Source organism: Gorilla gorilla, chromosome 1 (assembly GCF_029281585.2).
Source record: "Gorilla gorilla gorilla isolate KB3781 chromosome 1, NHGRI_mGorGor1-v2.1_pri, whole genome shotgun sequence".
Taxonomy (NCBI): domain Eukaryota; kingdom Metazoa; phylum Chordata; class Mammalia; order Primates; family Hominidae; genus Gorilla; species Gorilla gorilla.
In genome coordinates, this window is record NC_073224.2 from 28,327,247 (window position 1) to 28,350,965 (window position 23,719).

Genomic DNA, 23,719 nt, shown 5'->3' on the forward strand with positions numbered 1-23,719 from the left:
GAAGACTGTTAAGAAGCTCTCATTGTCATAAGCTTTCATTGGAATTCCAAACAGCTCTTCTGTAGCTTCTGTAAAATTAGCTAATCATGCTGTTCTTGGATTCCCAATTTCGGTTCTCCATTTCCTATGTACGGTCCTGGAAGAGGCTGTTCACTATTGGACTTCCCTATAAGGTTGAGCTTAAGGAGCCTAAGATGGTTGTCCTTCCAAAGAGAGGGTTTGCAGGAGCAACTAGAAGTAGTTTGCCCTTCTTCTGCAAGGCTTTTTCAACTGTGAAATCATTTTGACAAGATGCTTTGTCATATGCTTGACATCTTTTTTTCTTTTTTAATGAGGAAGTGACTGAGAGATAATTTAATCTGAAATGCTGCCACCTACGTAGCTAGAGATTAATTGGATACTGTCTGAAAAATTATTTGAGCACCTCAGAGACAGAGTCTAAGTAAACAGAAAGTGGTGTTAATAAAGTAGAGACAAATTATGACTCTTCCCCATCTACTTAACCAGGTTGTTGGCAAACCGCTCCTCTTTCTGAGTATCCTTAAATAGGCTAAAATGATAATTTGGTATTGCAGCAAGTGTGGATTATACACAACTAGGATATTGTTGTCTCCTTCTAGCACAGTTATGAATTTGGCTACCTTTCTCTTGGAAGCTTATTTTGTACAGGAAGGAAAACAGTAATTTAACCACAATGGACTTTGTTGAAAAACATAATGCTATTAACGAAGTAAGTGTGTAGTCTTTTCAGCTTTGAAATTTTTCCTCAAGATCTCCAAAATATCTTTATTTTAAAATGTCTCTGGATGTATTCGTTCTTTCTTGTGTTTCTATAAAGGAATACCTGAGACTGAGTAATTTATAAAGAAAAGAGGTTTAATCGTTCACGGTTCTGCAGGCTGTACAAGCATGGCACCACCATCTGGTCAGCTTCTGGCGAGGGCCTGAGAAAGCTCACAATCGTGATGGAAGGTGAAGCGAGAGCAGGCATACCACTTGGTGAGAGCAGGAGCAAGAGAGAGAGGAGGTGCCATATTCTTTTAAACAACCAGGTATCCCATGAACTAACTGAATGAGAATTCACTCATCACCAAGGGGATGGTGATAAGCCATTCATGAGGGTACTGCCCCCATGATAAAGTACCTCCCACCAGGCCCCACCTCCAACATTGGAAATTACATTGGAACATGAGATTTGGAGGGAAAAATATCCAAACCACATCACCAGGATATAACTCCAACAGTGTAGAACACTGTTATTAGAATGGAAGAAACAGCTAGGTGTGGTGGTGTGTGACTCTTGTCCCAGCTACTCAGGAGGTTAAGGTGGGAGGATCACTTGAGCCCTGGAGTTTGAGGCTGCAGTGAGGTATGATGGCACCACTGCACTCCAGTCTGGGCAACAGAGCAAATCTTGTCCCTAAAAATTATTTTTGAAAAATAAAGTGAAACATGGGAACAGGACAGTGGTGGGCATTGTGTAGGGGCACTCACATCCCACATTGACATATGTCAGAGCCAGTGGCACAGAGTACACACCGTGTACATCTTCTATCCTTGGGCGGCTGTGCTCTGAGGAAGCAAGGGGAAAGTTGAAAGGGATCTTATAAAAAAGGCCTCTATAACATAAAACCTTCTCATATATCAGGAAATATTATAAGTAAACTCCAGTTCATACATTTTTATGAGCCTGTACTTTCACCAGTCTAAATTTGTTGGATGGAGGAAGACAGGATATCACTATATTTATGGAGATCTTGAAGTTAAGTTGATTTTTGCTGAACATTTCTCTTATTTATTATGATCTTGATGAGGGAACAGAAACTATTTATCTACTAAGGAAAAATGTAAATTCCAGCTCAATGATAAATTGCAAATGACACTTGGCTTCAGTGTTGGGAAGGCATCAGGGGACGGTGGGGGCTGTGGCACACTGGGAATCCAGCCATCCCAAAGGGGAGACCCTACTCAGCTTATGATTGTCAGCATCACACATGAATAGGGTACAATATTGGCAAAATATTATTATTATTATTATTGAGACAGGGTCTTTCTCTGTTACCCAGGTTGGAGTACAGTGGTGCAATCATGACTCACTGCAGCCTCAACTTTCCAGGCTCAAGCAATCCTCCCAAGTGGCTGGGGCTACAGGCACATACCACCACCTGGCTAATTTTTTAAATGTTTGTAGAGATGAGGGTCTCGCTATATTGCCCAGGCTAGTCTTGAACTCCGGGCCTTATGCGTTCCTCCTTGGCCTTTCAAAGTGGTGGGATTACAGGCATGAGCCACCACACCTGGCTCCCTATTATTTTAAGAGAAAGAAGGCAAAAGGTTTTCACTTGAAATCTCCTGATCTTAAAGATTGCCTCCCCAAAACATGTTATGTCACCTGTGAGATTTCCTTACTTAGATTTTTGCCTTGAACCCTCTCTAGCTCTGTATTTGCCACTGTGTGATGTAAATTTTCAGTGAGCCCTTTTGCTCTCTCCTAGAACTTGACCTCCACAATGCTAAACTGAGTACCCTGTCAACACTAGAAGACTGCTCTTCCACCTAATGTTTTCTGTCAGTCGGTGATCTGCCATACTCCTTGTAATGTTATTTTCAAATTCTTTAGTATTGGTAGGTACGGTCTGTATTGTTTCTTTATAATTGTCTCAAAATTAGTTTTCCCTTTCTGTCTCCACCAAGCACTTACCTAGGGTACTCTCATTAACTTACTCCTGAACTAATGCAATAGCTCTGCTGTTTTTACTCATTGCAGGAGAGAAATTTGGTGTGCTCACTGTAGGCTGGACACCTTACAAAGTGCTTGGGAAACAAAACTGTAAGCCACGTCCCCACACACGGGTTCCCATCCTGCTGTTTCTCTTTCCAAATGCTTGAATATCAGATTTGTCATTCTCAGTTTCTATATTGATCATGCCCTCTAGCAATATCTATAAATCTCTCTTGCTATCAGATGCAACCTAAACTGTTTAGCCTAGTGTTCAAGGATTTACTCTGGCTGTGGTCTGTCCTTTGCTTGGTCTTCATTTATCATAGTGCCTTCTGGGGACAAGGGGATCATTCTTTCTTAGCTCTCAACTTATACCACCACAAACCCCATCCAGTGTCAGTCCCTTTTACTTTCAGCCATCATCCCCTGATGCCTGCCCATACACACAAGAACAATAGAAAATGTTGAGTTCTTTTCTGTCTGTGGGAACTTGATCATGACACAATTTAGAACCAGAATTGGCAAACTTTATTTGAAGAACCAAATAGTAAATATTTTAGGTTCTGCAGGCCATATGACCTCTCTTGCAACTACTCACCTCTGTGGTTGTAATGTGAAAGTAGCCAAACCAGGTAAATGAAAGAGTGTGATTGTGTTCTAATAAAACTTTATTTACAAAACAGGTGGCTAATAAGCTGTAGTTTACCAACCCCTGATTTAGAATATCTTCCCCTACCTCTGTGTTCCTGAACTTTCTGCTCTCTGATGCTTCCTCATCACCATCACCAGAAACTTTGTGTCTGATTACCTGTGGCACTGCCCTCTACTGCTGCATACGGTAATGGAAAGGTTACCTTCTTAAAGGTGACAATTTCCTGGATGGGGCCAAATGTTATTCATCTTTATATCCTCGCATTCAGTAATACTGATTGAATGAAAATATGAAGAACCATTTGCTCTATGTCACTGAATTTCCTAGATTTTGACATTTATTGCAATTCCAATTTCTAGATAGAACTTATTGAGAGAAGCAATAAAAGCTGATGCAGAACATATTAAATTCTTGTTATATTTATGCTATTCTTTCTTCCACTCGCATATGAAACTCGATATAGAAAAGTATAGCCAAAATAGGTAGAATTTTGTGAAGTCAGTAGATTCAAATAGATGGAGGAAAAGTCCCTTGTTTAAGACATTAAAGTAAGACAAGACAAAGCTGTTTTTAGGATTTTTGTGCATGATAGGTACATTGAAACCCCTAATAAAAATATTATTTGTTTTTCAAATTCAGTATAATATTATCATTATTTTCAGATAATATAGTCTTCAGTAAACCAGAAAACCCCTTGAAAATAAATGAAAAACAGAGTAGAATTTAGTGCATGGTCTACTTTAAAAAATTGTTGTTCAGATTTTAGTAGTTTTAAGGTACACAAGAAATTAACACTTAGATTTTGGGAGAAAAGCCTCCATGTACAATAGCAACAAAAGGTATAGAATACCTAGGAGAAGTTCAGTCAGAAACATGTAAAAAAACCAAACACTTCAGACTTCACTGTGAGATTAAAAAAATAGCTGAATCTTTGGCAATACAATGGCAAGTTTTTAGATAGGGAGATTTGGTATTGTGAAAATGTCAATTCTTTATGACTACATTGCAATTCCAATCAAGATAACAATAAAATGTTGAAGTGCTTACAAGGATAATAAGAAAATGAATCCTAGATAGTATCATTTTTTTCAATCATATCAAATGTATAAATCTTCCTGTCTAAGGGAAAAATTGTATTGCTTTTTATAGAAAAAAAGCTGTGCTACTACAAATACAAAGTCAAATGACAAAAATATGCTTGGGTAATATTTGCCAAAAAAAAAAAACACAAAGACAAAAAAAGGAAACATATCCTTAAAAGAAAGATAAATACAAACTGCCCAATAGAAAATTAGGCAATAAACAGTTCACATTTAAAGCAATAGTCAGTAATCATGTAAAACTCAATCACATGACTCAATAAAGACATGAATATTAAAATAAGACACACTGATTTGCAACGATCAACAAGTTTGTTAATGCCCAGTATACTAAGGGTGTTGGTAAATGGGTCCTCTCATAGTCTCTTTGTGAGAGTGTAAATTGGTGCAAACTCATGGGTAGGCATTTGGCTAATTGCCTACCAACATACTAACATGCAAGATGCCACATATACAATCTACCAACATACGTACATGCTTAAAAGTATTTATGAAATGTACATAACCTTTAACTCCTCCTAAAAGTCGAATTCCCCTCCTGGAATGATTTCCTACTTATGTATTAGCAGAGGTACAGAAGGTATTATTACAGTGGACACAACCAGAATGTTCATTAATAGAGGACCAACTGAATTATAGTAAATCTCTATTGTGGAATTAAAGCAATTAAAAAGGAATTAGATGGGCCAGGTGCGGGTGGCATAGGCCTGTAATCCCTGCACTTTGGGAAGCTGAGGCGGGCAGATCATCAGGTCAGGAAATCCAGACCATCCTGGCTAACAAAGTGAAACTCCGTCTCTACTAAAAATACAAAAAATTAGCTGTGCGTGGTGGCAGGTGCCTGTAGTCCCAGCTACTTGAGAGGCTGAGGCAGGAGAATGGTGTGAACCTGGAAAGCAGAGCTTGCAGTGAGCCGAGATCCCGCCACTGCACTCCAGCCTGGATGACAGAGCGAGACTCCTTCTCAAAAAAAAAAAAAAAAAAAAAAAAGGAATTAGATGGTTTTGTAGATGTTGATACAGGTATAAGACAATCTTCACAATGTAAAGGGAAGAAAGTACAGCATATACTGTACTTAAGTTACAATTTCCCCTGTATAAATTGTTAGGCATTTTGTATGCATAAAATTCCATAAGAATTGTTAAGAAACTAATGTCAGTAGTTACTTCTAGAAAATAGGTTAGGAGAACGTTTGGGAAGGTTTGAAATTTATATCTGTCCATATATTTTCAGCTATATTTATATATTACTTTTGTAATAAAAATCTGGTTACAAATAAGGATTTTCAAACTTCTCCTCGATCTTCTGCAGGTAGAGAAAGGCAGGATAAAAATTGCAAGTCTTTCTTTTTGTGTAAGAAAAAATTTGGGGGCTGGGTGCAGTGACTCACGCCTGTAATCCCAGCAGTTTGGGAGGCCAAGGCAGGCAGATCATGAGGTCAGGAGTTCGAAACAAGCCTGACCAACATGGTGAAACCCTGTCTCTACTAAAAATATAAAAATTAGCCGGGCGTGGGGACACATGCCTGTAATCCCAGCTACTCAGGAGGCTGAGGCAGGAGAATCGCTTGAACCTGGGAGGCGGAGGTTACAAGTGAGCTGAGATCACGCCATTGCACTCCAGCCTGGGCAACAGAGGGAGACTGTCTCAAAAAAAAAAAAAAAAAAAAATTGGGGGTCAGTTAGGAACAACTTCGTTTCTCATTCTTGGTATCACTTACATAGCTGTAATGAATGTCATCTAACCCTTTACACATTTTCAACAAGGTTTCAATACCTATCTTGTGGAAGGCATGAGTTAGGTAGAGGAACAGGATAGCTTTTGCCTTCAGTGAGCTGATCATCTATTTATATCAGTCATAGATGATTAGTTAGTGATACTTTATGTTTTTTGCTATTTTGGGGGGCTTTAAGAATATCTTGGGGACATATATGGCCATTGTTACCAAAAATAACTTGCAATTAGGCCATTTACTTTATTGTTCCATTTTCTTAAATTCGAGGAACTAGTGTACGATATATTCATGTTCTGATACATGTATCCAGAACTGATGAAAATGTTTTGTTGATAAGTGGTGGTGGATTGTTCTGGCTTTGTTTCTGGATAGGTATATGGACAGTTCTCATGGGAAGAAGGAGGAAAAAATAATCTGTTCTGACCTCTTCCCATGCAGTAGAGGGTAGTGCGAAAGAGAGCAGATGTTAACAATAGACTACCTGGATTCAGGTCCTGGCTCTTCCCCTACTCACTGTGGGAACTTCAGCAAGTTATCTAGTCTCTCTGCAAATATGAAAATAATTGTATCGTAGGGTAGTTTGGAGGCTTAAGGACATAAACAAATGTTGCATACTGTTTAGTACGAGTACATAGTAAGTGCTCAATAATGTTAGCTAAAAGTAGTATTTCTTTTGCTGCTTCATCACTTCCTGATTGGTTGTGACTTCAAAGTTGGCAGTTCTGGTTTTCATTTGTATGACTTCAGGAGTAAATGAATGTCTTATGTACATGTGGCAGTTGTGTATATGTTAAGCACTGCTGAAGAGTGTTCTTTGGCTGAAAGATCTAGTCATGTTACAATGTTTCTAAATTTATTTATGAAATAAGTGAAAGGAGCAAACAAAGGTCAAGTCTCAGTGGAAGAGACCTTGAGATCCTCCTTCTCTGTAATGGTCTGTTCACTGGTCTGTCTCTATTAGAAGTAGAGGCTTCTCAGAAATAAGGACTGTTACACTTGCAGTATCAAGCACAAGACCTAATGATTAGTAAATATCTCTTGAATTGAATACGTTCTGTTTCTTTTATTAATATTATTATTATTACTATTTATTTTTTGAGATGGGGTCTTACTCTGTCTCCCAGTCAGTAGCGCAATCATAGCTCATTGCAGTCTGGAACTACTGGCCTCAAGCAATCCTTTGGCCTCAGCTACCTGGGTAGCTGGGACCCCAGGCATGTACCACCGAGCTCAGCTAATTTTGTATTTATTATTTATTTATTTTATATTTATTTGAGACAGGGTCTCACTCTGTCACCTAGGCTGGAGTGCAGTGGTGCCATCACAGCTCGCTGCAGCCTCATTCTTCCGGGGCTGACTTCCACTTCATCCTCCCAAGTAGCTGGGACTACAGATGTGCACCACCATTCTGGGCTAATTATTATATTTTTTTGTTGACACGGGGTTGTGCCATGTTGCCCAGGCTGGTCTCAAACTCCTGGGCTCAAGTGATTTCTCCCCTTGGCCTCCCAAGGTGCTGGGATTACAGGCATGAGCTGTGGCTCCTGACCCATTATTATTGTTTTTAATTCACACATCATAATTGTATATATTAGTGGGATACAGTGTGATATTTCCATACATCTATACAATGTGTAATGCCCACATCCATCCGTCCACATTAGCATTTCCATCACATCAGACATTATCATGTCTTTGTGTTGAGAACATTCCAGATGTGCTCTTCTAGCTACGTAAAAATATACAATAAATTGTTTTATTATAGTCACCCTATAGTGCTGTAGAACACTAGAACTTATTCTTCCTATCTAGCTGCACTTTTATATCTATTAACCAACCTCTGGCTATCTTCCCACCCACTACCCCTCCCAGCCTTCAGTAACCACTGTTCTATTCTATAGGTCTAAGAGATTAACTTTATTAGCTCCCACATATGAATGACAGCATGTGGTGTTTATGTCTCTGTGCTTGGCTTATTTTACTTAACATAATCTTCTCCAAGCTCCATGTTGCCATGAATGACAGAATTTTATTCCTTTTCATGGCCAGATAGTATTCCATTATATATACCACATTTTCTGTAGCCCTTCACGCACTGTTAGACAATTACGTGGATTCTATATCTTGGCTATTGTGAATAGTGCCACAATAAGCATAGGAGGGCAGATGTCTCTCGGACATACTGACTTCATTTCCTCTGGATATGCGGCCCATAGTGGGATTGCTGGATCATATGGTAGTTCTATTTTTAGTTTTTTTGAGAAAACTCCATGCTGTTTTTTGCAATGGCTGTAATAATTTACATTCCAATCAACAGTGCTGTTTCTATTGCTTTTTAAACTCAATCTTACTTTTGCCTTCTAAACCCTTCTGGGTTGTTTTGAAAGCCACATGCAGGGGAGCTCAGAGTAGTTATTGTGAAGCAAGTACAACATCAAATATTAGTTAACACTCACACACTCCTATGGGCCAGACACTAATCCCAGTGTATGATGTGTATTAATTTACTTAATTCACAAGTTGGCTGTGTGACGTAAAATGTGTAATGATCCATTTTGGCCATGGGGAAACTAACTCTCAAAGATATTAAGATGTCAAATAACTTGTGGAAGCACACACACATAGCTAGTAAGTACAGAACAAGAACTTGAGCCCTGGCTAAGTATATGTTTCTAGCCATCCAGCAATATTGCTCTTTACTTCCAAAAAGTCAGCAGATACCTACCTACCTACCTAGAGAGCTCTGTCTTTCCTCATGAACTTCTTGCTCTTCTCCTTTGAAAACTTTTCCCACGTTCTCTGTTATGACCCCTTTCTTCCCATAGTAGGTAGATTTTGTAAGATATTAAACTCAACTTCTGGTACCTTTGAAGTATCTTTATTATACCTATGCTTCATTGCTCACAGAGAGCCTTCATGGCACAGGAAACATTTTAGCTTCCATGCAAAAGTGTGCTTTATCTAAATACGACTTACCCACTCATCTAAACACTGGTCCTCCTTCCTCCTAGTGGATATGGCGGGAAACAGAGGAAAATGTTTTTTCCTATTCCTGATTTCCTGGGAGACACTTTTACCCCAACATTCCTGGCCTTACTGTACTCTCTCACTCTTCCCAGACACTCAGCTGAGGACGAACTCAGCTGATAAGAAATGTGAGCAGAATAACCTTGCATGCTCTGCTGAGGGACCGTCTTTTTTCTCTGTCTGCAGAAAGAAGGACTTTGCTGCTTTGAGCCAGGCTCTGAACTTAGGTGTAAACCATTGCCCTGGCAGAGGGAACCTACCCAGTCCATTGCTGCCTGCAACAAGGTAAGTGAAATCAATCTCCGTGTACCCATTCTCCAGGCCAATTTTCATCAGTACTCAGAGTGTTCAAGGCTTTCATAGGCTGATTCTTTTGTCTAACTCTTCATTTGTCCAAAATTCATCTGAGAAGACTAAAACTTCAATATTATACTGCTTAAGAAATGTAATAATCCTGACAGCTTAGCATTGCAAGTTCCTCCATTTACAGGTGAAGTAACTGAGATTCAAAAACATCAATAAACTTGCACAGCTTAAGACTGTAGCTGAACTGAAGTTAGGCCACAGATTTAGTATTTTTCCAGTAAGAGAAAGATTTTTGCAAGGAAAAAACTAATATTAAAAGCAAAACGCTTTGAGGAATTGTTTCTTTTAATATGATTAAATACTAGAAATATACAATTGGTGAAGTTATTCATTGCTGATATATTAGTACCTTCTATGTAGATTCACACAGGTTGACCAATAACTGTTCTCAGGCAGGTCTCCAGGATCTATCTGGAAGATCCTAGGTTCCTATTAGAACAACTGTGTGTTTTGTTGCTAAACTAGACACAATAGACCAGGCTTCACTTGGCAGGTTGCCACTTTTTATCAAAACTCTATCAGATGAATTTTTCTAAAAAATTATACATCCTTTACTAAAAATATCTTTGCTAAATTAATTGTGGGAAGATGTTCTTATCACATATTTATGAGATGAACATTTATTTATATTGTTTCTTGAAAACTTTTTAAAAATAATAGTATTAAAACATATTGCATAGGCTGCCAAGCACACAATAGGGATCTCAAAAGCAGTAAGGCTGATAAAAGCAAGAGTTTTGTGTTTAATTAGTAGGCTCTTACTGAGCAGAAAATTAAAATCCCCTACTTGGAACTACATATAAAGAAGACTGAGAATTCAGACCCTAGGCATTATTGATGCTCAGTTGAAGGCAGCTTGTCAAAGCACTGCTTTTTATTAATGCCCAATAGTTCTTAAATACAAACTATATACAGATGATAAAACTATACTTCTGCCCAGTTGAACCTGATGCAGGAAAGGCAGGTCTCAAAATTGGGGCTTAGCCCAGGAGGGTTCTTGGCTTTACACAGGAAAGAATTCACCAGGAAAGAATTCAAGGGTGAGCCAGTAATATGAGACAGCAATCTTTTATTGAACATTACTACTCCTTGCAGAACAGGGCTAACTCACAGGCAATGTGCCCAGATTTGGTAATGTATGGGCTCTTGGCAACTGTATTTATACTTACTTCTATTCATTTTTAATTACATGTAAATTCAAAGGCAGGTTAATTCAAATTGAGGGATGCATTATTTAGAACTTTCTAGGAAAGAAGTGGCAACTTCTGGGTCATGGCTGTGGAATGGGGTGATAACTTCCTGGTTGTTGCTATGGTATTTGTAAACTGCCATGATGCTAGTGGGAATGTTTTATGCTAAAGAGCAATGAGAGCAGCTAGGGATGGCTTTCATTGCCATCTGCTGGTTCCTGCCAATTTGATTTCTTCACTTCATTGCCTAGGGACTAAATCCTGTTTTGGTCAGCAGGGTTGTGACCAAAAAACAAGTCCTACCAATCTCCTACCTCAAATCCGCACTATGTGCACTTCAGTAGACAACTTAATATTGAATATATGTGTGAAGATACGTACATAAAAAACACCTACACCTAAACGACTTAGCAAAAATGTGTATATAGTTCAGACTTTTTTTTTACACACAGCTTGCTTTTATTTTTTATTTATTTTTTATGTTCCAGAATACATGTGCAAGATGTGCAGGTCTATTGCATAGTTGAATATATGCCCTGGTGGTTTGCTGCACCTATCAACCCATCATCTAGGTATTAAGCCCAGCATGCATTAGTTCTTTTCCCTAATGCTCTCCCCAACCCGGCCTTCTCTGATAGGCCCCAGTGTGTGATGTTCCCCTCCCTGTGTCCATGTATTCTCATTGTTCAGCTCCCACTTACAAGTGAGAACATGTGTGTTTGGTTTTCTGTTCCTGCACTAGTTTGCTGAGGATAATGGCTTCCAGCTTCATCCATGTGCCTGAAAAGGACATGACCTCATTCCTTTTTATGGCTGCATAGTATTCCATGGTGTATATACTTCATCTCTTTCTCCCTCTGGAGAATCATTCTTCCATAAGAAAAAGATGATATATTTGACCTGGTTCCTTTGGGTCTTCCTTTCCAGTCATCCTTGTATTGAAGAATTCTTTAACATTTTTCAGCACTCTGTTGTACATTTCTGGCTGTACTAAGACAGTCCCTTCCTCATATCCCAGCTTTTATTCCAATGGAAAATGAAATTCTTGAACTCTATGCTTACAACTTTTCAAAATTCACATATTGGGTACAGGGTTCAAGTGTTTGGTTGCTTCAAATATTGTAATTGTTTCCATCAGTTGTGAAACCCACAAAAAGGAGGGTCACACCAATATCCTTAGAATTGAGGTCATTGAAATACATGTAGGCATTTGGGTCTTCCCCACATTAAAGCACCAACTGTTAGGCAAAAAGCCAATGTCAAAAGAGCAGGCTGGCATGTGGACCTCTTGCTTTATCTATCTTCCCTCTAATTAGCTTTCCTTTTAGCCTACAGTCCTTCCCTCCACTCCTTCAAGTGCAAATTCAGCTACCTCTTCTTTGAGCCACTCTCTCAGTTTAAGCCCTAAAATGCTTCTGTTTACTTCTTCTGACCTATACTGCAGTGGGATTTATGCTCTCTGAAGTTACAGTGGAATGGAGATTGGGTGTGGCTTAAGCACAGGTAGTTCATATTTGAGAGCCAGCCTTCCTCTCTTTGAACAGGGTCCTGCTCCTCACCAGCTGTGAGATCTCACCCTAGTTACTTAAAACAGTCAGCTTCGCTTTCCCCCTATAGAATGGGGATGGTAATAACAATTGCTATTGTGAGGAAGAAATCATCAAATCCCTATAGTTTCCAGTGTTTAGTAAGCACTCAATATATATTAGTTATTATTACTGTTATTGTTCATTCCTGCACACCCCATCTTGATTTTCTTTCTTCTATTCAAAGGCAAGCATACTCTCTTCTAGAATTCATTTCGTATTTCCTTCTCCCTACTTTTAGCAGCCTATAAAGTAACTAGAATTACAGGGGCAAAGGGGTAGAAAGCATACCTACTGTCACTGGGAGGCCAGAGGGACCAGGAATTCTGTAGCAACTTCTCTGTTCCTGGTATCTAAAGCTTAAGTCTGTGCTATGTTGAAACCTGAGGACAATCAGTCTCTTTCATTGGTTTATCTAAAATAATACTTTTACCACTCCTTATTGGCTGATGTCTCTCTATTTATTTCTTTTTTTCTTGAACATATAGATGCAGAAATGATTGAGGGGCAAACCAGATAAAAATGGCATAATGGTATCATCTGAGTATAGTCTGGCAGGAACTGGCCACTGGATGGATATTATGAACCCCATTTTACATGCAAAAAATCAAGATTTGGAGAGGCTAAACCAATCGCCTCTGTAAAATTCCACTCCTATACTTGCCAGTTTTATGAGTTTATTTAATCTATGTAATCCCAAGTTTCTTCATTTGTTAAATATATATAATATCTATCTTGCAGATTATTTTAAAGACTGAAGAAGATAATTGTACAATAACTGATATAATATCTATCATCTACCTATTTATACAGGAAATATCTAGTGTATGCTAGTAATTCTAGTGTGTGTGTGTGTGTGTGTGTGTGTGTGTGTGTGTGTGTATAATTATATATATTATACGGTTGTATCTCCAATGACAACCTTTGTCTCATTCATCTCCAGATTTTACCAGGAACTAATCTTAGGCAATTTCTTGTACTCATATCTTGTACTTCTCCAACATGGATGATATATTTTGAATGTAACTTTATACAAGTTTAATGTGTATACCATATGTATACAGTCTGAAGGTTTTTAAAAAGAATTTTGTTGTTTTTAACTTTCTGCAGTCAGGGTCCTGTTTGGTTGCATGTATGATGTTCTCTGCTGAGGAGAGCTGCTACCAAATGCATTTCCCTACCTCAACAATTGCCTTTGGAAATCTCACTTTCCCAGCCAGTCCTCCTATGTGTATATGCATACACAGATGCTAAACTAAACCTCTTATGCTTATAGTAAGAGGTATTTTAGGCTGGATGCATGGTAAATTAACTAGACAGACCCAGAAAATACAGTTGCATTGATATTCCCAAGTAGGATCTATTGAAAATAGTAACCAGAACTATGTTTCTGGAGAGTAAATTTAGAGAGACATGTTATTTTAAGGAATGCCAAAGAGGGACAGCATTTTTGGAAGATCGTTGCTGGTGGATGGTAAGGATTAGCATGGCCTTTCTTTTTATCATTTGGGTTAGGCACCCCACATCCTGATTTTGAAATTACTGTTCATTTTATTCAGTGCTCTTCAGAGACTGTAAAAAGATTGATTAATATTCATTCAAGCTTAATTGGCTTTGGAAAGAAAAAGTAAATCAATTAAGTACATTAGTAAGCAATTTTTCATGAAGAGTAATAATGGCAGAGGGTGACGGGGCAGCACAGCACCAGAGATTGGGGGTCACTGAGCCCCATACCACACTGAGGATGTTGGTTTCATGTCTTTCTTTGTGCTTCTTTCATGTTCTCACTCTTTTGCTGGCTCATAAGCAATCTGTTTCCCCAGTACGTTACTTGGATGAAGTAGAAGTAGATCATACTATCTTTTCCAAGGTCTTCCTTTCCTTATCTGCAGGTTACTCTCTTGAAAGAATAACGAAAGGTTGAGAGATCTGTACTCACTTTTTATGCTTTCGTTTCTTTCCTGCCTCCTCTCTATTTCACAGAGGTGATAAAAGAGAGGTAAAATGAAGTATAAAGCCAGGGCAGACTGACAGTGGTGAAACCTGGTAAGGAATGAGGCCATTGCCAATACTTTGAGAAGATCAGAAGGAGAAACTGAGTATGGGTGATGTGAAAATTATTTAAAACAATTAAGACAGTACAGGCAGCAACAAATTGGAGTGGACATGGCTAGGGGGCAGGGATCTGCCGTGTCACTCATTAGATCTCCAGGGGGAAAGTTATACAGTGTCTCAGCATATGAACCAGGGCACCTGGGCAGCAAGAGAACAATTATGAAACCTGAGCAAATCAGCAGCTATTTATTAACCAATATAAACCCTTAAAATAATAATAACAGTAACTTACTAACAATAATTTACCAGTTGCTATGGCTAGACCCATGTATGACAACTGAATATCAGCCCTAGAGCTGCAAATGGAGCCACATTGAGGTCCTAGTAGTGGGAACTGACAGTCAAAGACAGATATTGAGCATTACCAATTTTAGGAATTATATATTTGCTTTATTCAACTTTTTGTTAATCATATATAAGTACATATCAAGGCATTTTCCTGGTGGAACTAAAACAAAATCTTGCAAGTTGTTACTGTGAATAATAATTCAATTTGTAAAGATGTCTATGATTGAGAGGTTTTAAAATACCTACCATATTGAATATGAGTGTTACTCACATGCACTCTTGGGTTTTATGATCACTGTATTTATTTTTAAAGTAACCTAGTAATTGCAAAAATAACTTGCAAAAATGGTTTATTTCATAAAAAGTAAATTTGATTTCAATAAAATTAAATTTCTGGATAATGAATCCTACATCTTTTTGTGTGTGTGTGTAATCTAAGCATTCTAAAGGGCAGTTGGATCTACAGAAGACCACAACTTTGCTTTATTAATAAGCAAAATAGGGAAACATAAACCATTAAGTATAGACTTTCTGAGAGCTTAGCAGAAAACTCTCTCTCTTACTGATTAATAAATTGTTCATCAGTGCTGTAATGGACATTACCTTAATATCATGAACTGGAATGTAGGTGTCTGGCAAAGCCTGATATACTTTTGTGTGTAAATTAATTTTTAAGACTTTTGTTTAAAATGTATCATTACTCCCTTATTCTTTTATGGAACAGTTAGCTAATAAAACTTTAATAAATGAGTACTAGATTCTGGGCATTTGCAAGTTACTATGCAGTTATACATCTGACCTACTTTGTTTGATCTTCACCTCCTTTATAGTATGCTATAACTGTTTTATTTAGCATGCTTCCTTTTTATTTAGCATGCTTCCTTATATGTAGGTCCTCCTTTCCTAGTAAATTAAAGACTCTTGCAGTCAGGAACCTTAATTTTTATAATCTTGTTAGTGTTGAGCAATGTGGAAGATGCTTGAGAACTGTTTGAATTGAATTTCATTCAAGGCTGGTATCTTTCAGTTTTGAAAGGTAGAAGTGCGTATTGGTAAGTTACTAGAAATAAAAGGTGAATTTCTTCAACTTGATAGGTTACTTCTGACGATTTCATGATTTAGAAGGGATTTGGCTTCTGGATTTAGGAGATCATTCGGTGCTATTTCATGCCTTTAAGGAGGTACAGAGAAAGGAATGTTATTCAGCCTGGGAGAATATTTCCAACAGGAGGGTCAGAACTGGGCTTTCACAGGGATAGTATTTGAAAATAGGTGTAAAAAGATATTTCAGGCAGAGGGAGGAGCTGTTTATGACCTTATTAATTCAGTAAGCACATATTGAACACTTACCGTATGTTAGGCAAAGAAAAGACTGTTGAGATAAGCAAGATTACAAGAAGTAGTTTTAAATAGCTTGGAGGTTGGAGTTAAACTTGGAAAGGTTGACTGGCACTTGATTGTTCAAGGCTCAGTAAAAGATTATATTTTCTAAAGAGAGATTCAACAATGTTTCTCATCCCATGTGCTCTTCTTGAACTCGGTGCCACCACCACGACCATCAGGAGGTAGAAAGCCGCAAAAGGATCTTCACTTAGGCACATTGTCATCAGGTTATCCAAAGTTAAGATGAAGGAAAGCATGTTAAGAGCTGTGAAACAGAAGCACCAGGTAACCTATAAAGGAAAATAAAGGAAAACCTATCAGATTAACAGCAGATTTATCAGCAGAAACCCTACAAGCTAGAAGGGATTGGGGCCCTATCTTCAGCCTCCTCGAACAAAACAATTATCAGCCAAGAATTTTCTATCCAGCAAAACTAATCATCATATATGAAGGAAAGATACAGTCTTTTTCAGACAAACCAGTGCTGAGAGAATTTGTGACTGTCAAGCCACCACTGCAAGAACTGCTAAAAGGAGCTCTAAATCTTGAAACAAATCCTGGAAACATATCAAAATGGAACCTCTTTAAAGCATAAATGGCTGTGGGTTTGTCATAGATAGCTTTTATTATTTTGAGATACATCCCATCAATACCTAATTTATTGAGAGTTTTTAGCATGAAGGGTTGTTGAATTTTGTCAAAGGCCTTTTCTGCAACACGTATGTTTATTGCAGCACTATTCACAATAGCAAAGACTTGGAACCAACCCAAATGTCCAACAACGATAGATTGGATTAAGAAAATGTGGCACATATACACCATGGAATACTATACAGCCATAAAAAGGATGAGTTCATGTCCTTTGCAGGGACATGGATGAAGTTGGAAACTATCATTCTCAGCAAACTATTGCAAGGACAAAAAACCAAACACCGCATGTTCTCACTCATAGGTGGGAATTGAACAATGAGAAGACTTGGACACAGGAAAGGGAACATCACATACCGGGGCCTGTTATGGGGTGGGGGGATGGGGGAGGGATAGCATTTGGAGATATACCTAATGTTAAATGATGAGTTAATGGGTGCAGCACACCAACATGGTACATGTATACATATGTAACAAACCGGCACATTGTGCACATGTACCCTAAAACTTAAAGTATAATTAAAAAAAATAAAGTAATTAAATCCCGAAAAAAAAGCATAAATGACACAGAACCTATAAAACAAAAATACATGTTAAAAAGAAAAAAAAAACACAAACAACAACAACAACAACAAAGTACACAGACAGCAAAAAGCATGACAAATGCAACAGTACATCACATTTCAGTACTAACCTTGAATGTAAGTGGCCTAAATGCTTCACTTAAAAGATACAGAAACACAGAATGGACAAGAACTCACCAACCATCTGCTGCCTTTAGGAGATTCACCTAACACATAAGGACTAGCAGAAACTTAAAGTAAAAGGGTGCACAAGGCATTTCATGCAAATGGACACGAAAAGCGGGCAGGGGTAGCTATTCTTATTTCAGACAAAACAAATGTTAAAGTAACAGCAGTTAAAAGAGACAAAGAGGTACATTATATAATGGTAAAAGACCTTGTGCAACAGGCAAATATCGCCATCCTAAACATATGTGCACCTAACACTGGAGCTCTCAAATTTATAAAACAATTACTGATAGACTTAAGAAATGAAATGCACAGCAACACAGTAATAGTGGGGGACTTCAATACTCCACTGACAGCCCTAGACAGGTCATTAAGACAGAAAGTCAACAAAGAAACAATGGATTTAAACTATAGCTTGAACAAATGGACTTAACAGATACATACAGAACATTTTATCCAACGACTGCAGAATACACATTCTGTTCAACAGCACATGGAACTTTCCTAAAGATAGACCATATGATAGGCTATAAAACTAGCCTCAATAAATCTAAGAAAATTGAAATTATATCAAGCATTCTCTCAGACCACAGTGGAATAAAACTGGAAATCAACTCCAAAAGGAACTTTCAAAACAATGCAAATATATGGAAATTAACCTGCTTCTGAATGAGCATTGGGTCAAAACCAAAATCAAGATGGAAATTAAAAAATTCTTTCAAGTGGGCTGGGCGTGGTGGCTCACACCTGTAATCTCAGCACTTTGGGAGGCTGAGGTGGGCAGATCACGAGGTCAGGAGACCAAGACCATTCTGGCTAACACAGTGAAACCCTGTCTCTACTAAAAAATACAAAAAAAATTAGCCGGGTGTGGTGGTGGGTGCCTGTAGTCCCAGCTAGTCAGGAGGCTGAGGCAGAATGGTGTGAACCCAGGAGGTGGAGCTTGCAGTGAGCTGAGATCGTGCCGCTGCACTCCAGCCTGGGTGACAGAGCAAGACTCTGTCTCAAAAAAAAAAAAAAAATTCTTTGAACTGAACGACAGTAATGACACAACCTATCAAAACCTCTGAGATACAGCAAAGGTGGTGCTAAGAGGAAAGTTCACAACCCTAAATGCTTACTTCAGAAAGACTGACAGAGCATGAACTGACATTCTAAGGACACACCTCAGGTAACTATAGAAACAAGAACAAACCAAACCCAAACCCAGCAGAAGAAAGGAAATAACCAAGATCAGAGCAGAACTAAATGAAACTGAAACAAGCAAACAAGAAAAATACAAAAGATACATGAAACAAAATGCTGATTCTTTGAAAAGATAAATAAAATTGATAGACGATTATCAAGATTAACCAACAAAACAAGAGAGAAAATCAAAATAACTTTGTTAAGAAATGAAACAGGAAATATTACAACCGACACCACAGAAGTACAAAGGATCAATCAAGGCTACTATGAACAACTTTACGCACATAAACCAGAAAACCTAGAGGAGATGGATAAATTCCTGGAAAAATACAACCCTCCTAGCTTAATTCAGGAAGAATTAGATACTCTGAACAGACCAATAACAAGCAGTGAGATTGAAATGGTAATTTAAAAATTAGCAACAAAAAAAAAGTCCAGGACCAGATGGATTCACTGCAGAATTCTACCACACATTCAAAGAAGAATTGGTACCAATCCTTTTGACACTATTCCACAAGGCAGAGAAAGAAGGAACCCTCGCTAATTCATTCTATGAAGCCAGTATCACCCTAATACCAAAACCAAGAAAGAACATAACCAAAAAAGAAAACTACAGACCGATAACCTTGATGAATGTAGATGCTAAAATCCTTAACAAAATACTAACTAACCAAATCCAATAGCATATCTAAAAGATAATCCACCATGATCAAGTGGGTTTAACATACACAAGTCAATAAATGTGATACACCATATAAACAGAATTAAAAACAAAAATCACATGATCATCTCAATAGTTGCAGAAAAAGCATTTGACGAAATCCAGCATCCCTTTATGATTAAAACTCTCAGCAAAATCAGCATACAAGGGATATACCTCAATGTAATAAAAGCCATCTATGACAAACCCACAGCCAACATAATACTGAATGGGAAAAAGTTGAAAGCATTCCCTCTGAAAACTGGAACAAGACAAGGATGCCCACTCTCACCACTCCTCTTCAACATAGTACTGAAAGTCCTAGCCAGAGCAATCAGACAAGAGAAAGAAATAAAGGGCATCCAAAATGGTAAAGAGGAAGTCAAACTGTCACTGTTTGTTGATGATATGATTATTTACCTTGAAAACCCTAAAGACTCCTCCAGAAAGATCCTAGAACGGATAAAAGAACTTGGCAAAGTTTCTGAATACAAGATTAATGTACACAAATCAGTAGCTCTTCTATACATCAACAGCAACCAAGCAGAGAGTCAAATCAAGAACTCAACCCCTTTTACAAAAGCTGCAAAAAATAAAATAAAATACTTAGGAATATACCTAACCAAGGAGGTGAAAGACCTCTACAAGGAAAGCTACAAAACACTGCTGAAAGAAATCATAGATGACACAAATGGAAACACATTCCATGCTTATGGATGGCTGGAATCAATATTGTGAAAGCAACCATACTGCCAAAAGCAGTCTACAAGTTCAATGCAATCCCCTTCAAAATACCACCATCATTCTTCACAGAATTAGAAAAAAAATTCTAAAAATAATATGAAACAAAACAAAAGGCCTGCATAGCCAAAGCAATACTAAGCAAAAAGAACAAATCTGGAGACATCACACTACCTGATTTCAAACTATACTATAAGGCCATAGTCAACAAAACAGCATCATACTGGTATAAAAATAGGCACATAGACCAAAGGAACAGAATAGAGAACCCAGAAATGAACCCAAACACTTGCAGCCAACTGATCTTTGACAAAGCAAACAAAAACATAAATTGGGGGAAAGGACCCCCTTTTCAACAAATGCTGCTGGGATAATTGGCTAGCCACATGTAGGAGAATGAAACTGGATCCTCATCTCTGGCCTTATAAAAAATCAACTCAAAATGGATTAAGTACTTAAATCTAATACCTGAAACTATACAAGTTCTAGAAGATAACATTAGAAAAATCCTTCTAGACATTGGCTTAGGCAAGGATTTTATGGCCAAGAACCCAAAAGCAAATTCAATAAAAACAAAAAATATTTGGGACTTAATTAAACTGAAGAGCTTTTGCACAGCAAAAGCTGTGTAAAACAGCTTTTTTTACAGCAGAGTAAACAGACAATCCACAGTGTGGGAGAAAATCTTTGTAATCTATACATCTGACAAAGGACTAATATCCAGAATCTACAACAAACTCAAACAAATCAGTAAGAGAAAAACAAAAAAACAAACAATCCCATAAAAAAGGGGGCTGAGGACATGCATAGGCAATTCTCAAAACAAGATATACAGATGACCAACAAACATGAAAAAATACTCAACATCACTAAGATCAAGGAACTGCAAATCAAAACCACAATATGATACCACCCTACTCCTGCAAGAATGGCCATAATCAAAAAATCAAAAAACAGTAGATGTTGGCATGGATGTGGTGAACAGGGAATACTTCTACACTGCTGGTGGGAATGTAAACTAGTACAACCACTATGGAAAATAGTGTGGAGATTTCTTAAAGAACTACAAGTAGAACTCTCATTTGATCCAGCAATCCCACTAGTGGGTAACTATCCAGAGAAAAAAGAAGTCATAATATGAAAGAGATACTTGCACACATGTTTATAGCAGCACAATTTGCAACTGCAAAATTGTGGGACCAACCCAAATGCCCATCAATCAATGAGTGTATAAAGAAACTATGGTATATTTATATGTTGCAATACTACTCAGCCATAAAAAGGAATGAATTAACAGCATTTGCAGTGACCTGGATGAGATTGGAGACTATTATTCTAAGTGAAGTAACTCAGGAATGGAAAACCAAACATCATATGTTCTCACTCATATGTAGGAGCTAAGCTATGAGGATGCAAAGGCATAAGAATGATACAATGGACTTTGGGGACTTGGGGGGAAGGGTGGGAAAGGGGCAAGGGATAAAAGACTACAAATATGGTGCAGTGTATACTGTTTGGGTGATGGGTACACCAAAATCTCAGAAATAACCACTAAAGAACTTACTCATGTAACCACATACCACCTGTACCTCAATAACTTATGGAAAAAAATAACAGTTTAATAAGAACTAAAAACTCTTTATCAGCTCTGTATTTTGAGAAAATTACTGATTTCTTTGCCTTTTGCTTCTTCAGCTTTAAAATTAGGGCTCATATAAGTACTTGCCTCTTAGAGCTGTGAGAACTGAGTGGAATTAAGGTGTAGAGGAATGCTTGAGACATATTGTTCACTAACTGTTTCCTGGGATGATGATGATGATGATGATGATGATGACGATGATGATGATGATGATGATGATGATGATGATGATTGATATGGTTTGGCTTTGTCCCCACCCAAATCTCATCTTGAATTCCCACATGTTGTGAGGGGGACCTGGTGGGAGGTAATTGAATCACTGGGGCAGGTCTTTCCCATGCTGTTCTTGTGATAGTGAGTAAATCTCATCAGATCTGATGGTTACATAAAAACAGAAGTTTCCCTGCACAAGCTCTCTTCTCTTGTCTGCTGCCATGTGAGACATGCCTTTCACCTTCTGCCATGACTGTGATTCTTTCCCCACCAACTTGGAACTGTAAGTCCAATAAACCTTTTTCTTTTGTAAATGGCCCAGTCTCAGATGTGTCTTTATCAACTGCATCAAAATGGACCAATACAGTAAATTGGTACCAGTAGAGTGGGGCGCTGTTGTACATACTCAAAAATATGGAAGTTACTTTGGAACTGGGTAACAGGCAGATGTTGTAAGAGTTTGGAGGGCTCAGAAGAAGACAGAAAATTGTGGGAAAGTTTGGAACTTCCTAGAGACTTGTTGAATGGTTTTGCCCAAAATGCTGATAGCAGTATAAGACAATAAGGTCCAGGCTGAGTTGGTCTCAGATGGAGATGAGGAACTTCTTAGCAGCTAGAGCAAAGGTGACTCTTGTTATGTTTTGGCAAAGAGATTGGCGGCATTTTTCCCCATCCTAGAGATTTGTGGAACTTTGAACTTGAGAGGTATGTAAGGTATCTGGTGGAAGACATTTCTAAGCAGCAAAGAATTCAAGAGGTGACTTGGGTGCTGTTAAAGGCATTCAGTTTTATAGAAGAAACAGAGCATAAAAGTTTGGAAAATCTGCAGCCTGGCAATGAGATAGAAAAAAAATCCCATTTTCTGAGGAGAAATTCAAGCCAGCTCCAGAAATTTGCATAAGTAATGAGGAGTTGAATGTTAATCCTCAAGACAATGGGGAAAATGTCTCCGGGGATTGTCAGAGGTCTTTACAGCAGGCCCTCCCATCACAAGCCCAGAGGCATAGGAGGAAAAGATGGTTTCATGGGCTGGGCCTGCTCTTTGCAGCCTAGGGACTTGGTATCCTGTGTTCTAGCCACTCGAGCCATGGCTAAAAGAGCCAACGTACAGCTCAGGCTGTTATTTTAGAGGGTAGAAGCCCTAAGTCTTGACAGCTTCCATGTGGTGTTGAGCCTGTGTGTGCATGGAAGTCAATAATGGAGGTTTGGGAACTTCTGCGTAGGGTTCAGAGAATGTATGGAAATGCCTGGATGCCCAGGCAGAAGTTTACTGCAGGGGTGGTGCCCTCATGGACAACTTCTGCTAGGGCAGTGCAGAAGTGAAATATGGGGTCAGAGCCCCCACACAGAGTCCCTACTGGGGCACTGCCTAGTGGAGCTGTAAGAAGGGGGCCATCATCCTCCAGAACCCAGAGTGGTAGAACTACAGACAACTTGCCCCAAGCACCTATAAAAGCCGCAGACACTCAATGCCAGCCCATGAAAGCAGCCAGGAGGGGGCTATACCTTGCAAATCCACAGGGACAGAGCTGCCCAAGACCATGGGAACCCACGTCTTGCATCAGCATGACCCAGATGTGAGACATGGAGTCAAAGGAGGTCATTTTGGAGTTTTAAGATTAAACTGCCCTGTTTGATTTTGGACTTGCTTGGGGCCTGTACCCCCTTTGATTT

General features: G+C 38.5%; 1 protein-coding gene across 11 annotated transcripts in view; it reads left to right on the forward strand.

The window, feature by feature from the left end:
- CHRM3 (cholinergic receptor muscarinic 3) overlaps positions 1–23,719 on the forward strand; it is a 524,789-nt gene that overhangs the window by 97,539 nt on the left and 403,531 nt on the right. For 9 of the 11 annotated variants that reach the window (XR_010134437.1, XM_019032097.4, XM_055379887.2 and 6 more), the window contains one exon: positions 9,423–9,521. The exons of the other annotated variants lie outside the window; for them this stretch is intronic. The gene's annotated coding sequence lies outside the window, so the exon portion shown is untranslated. The remainder of the gene's footprint in view (positions 1–9,422; positions 9,522–23,719) is intronic. 11 annotated transcript variants of the gene reach the window in all.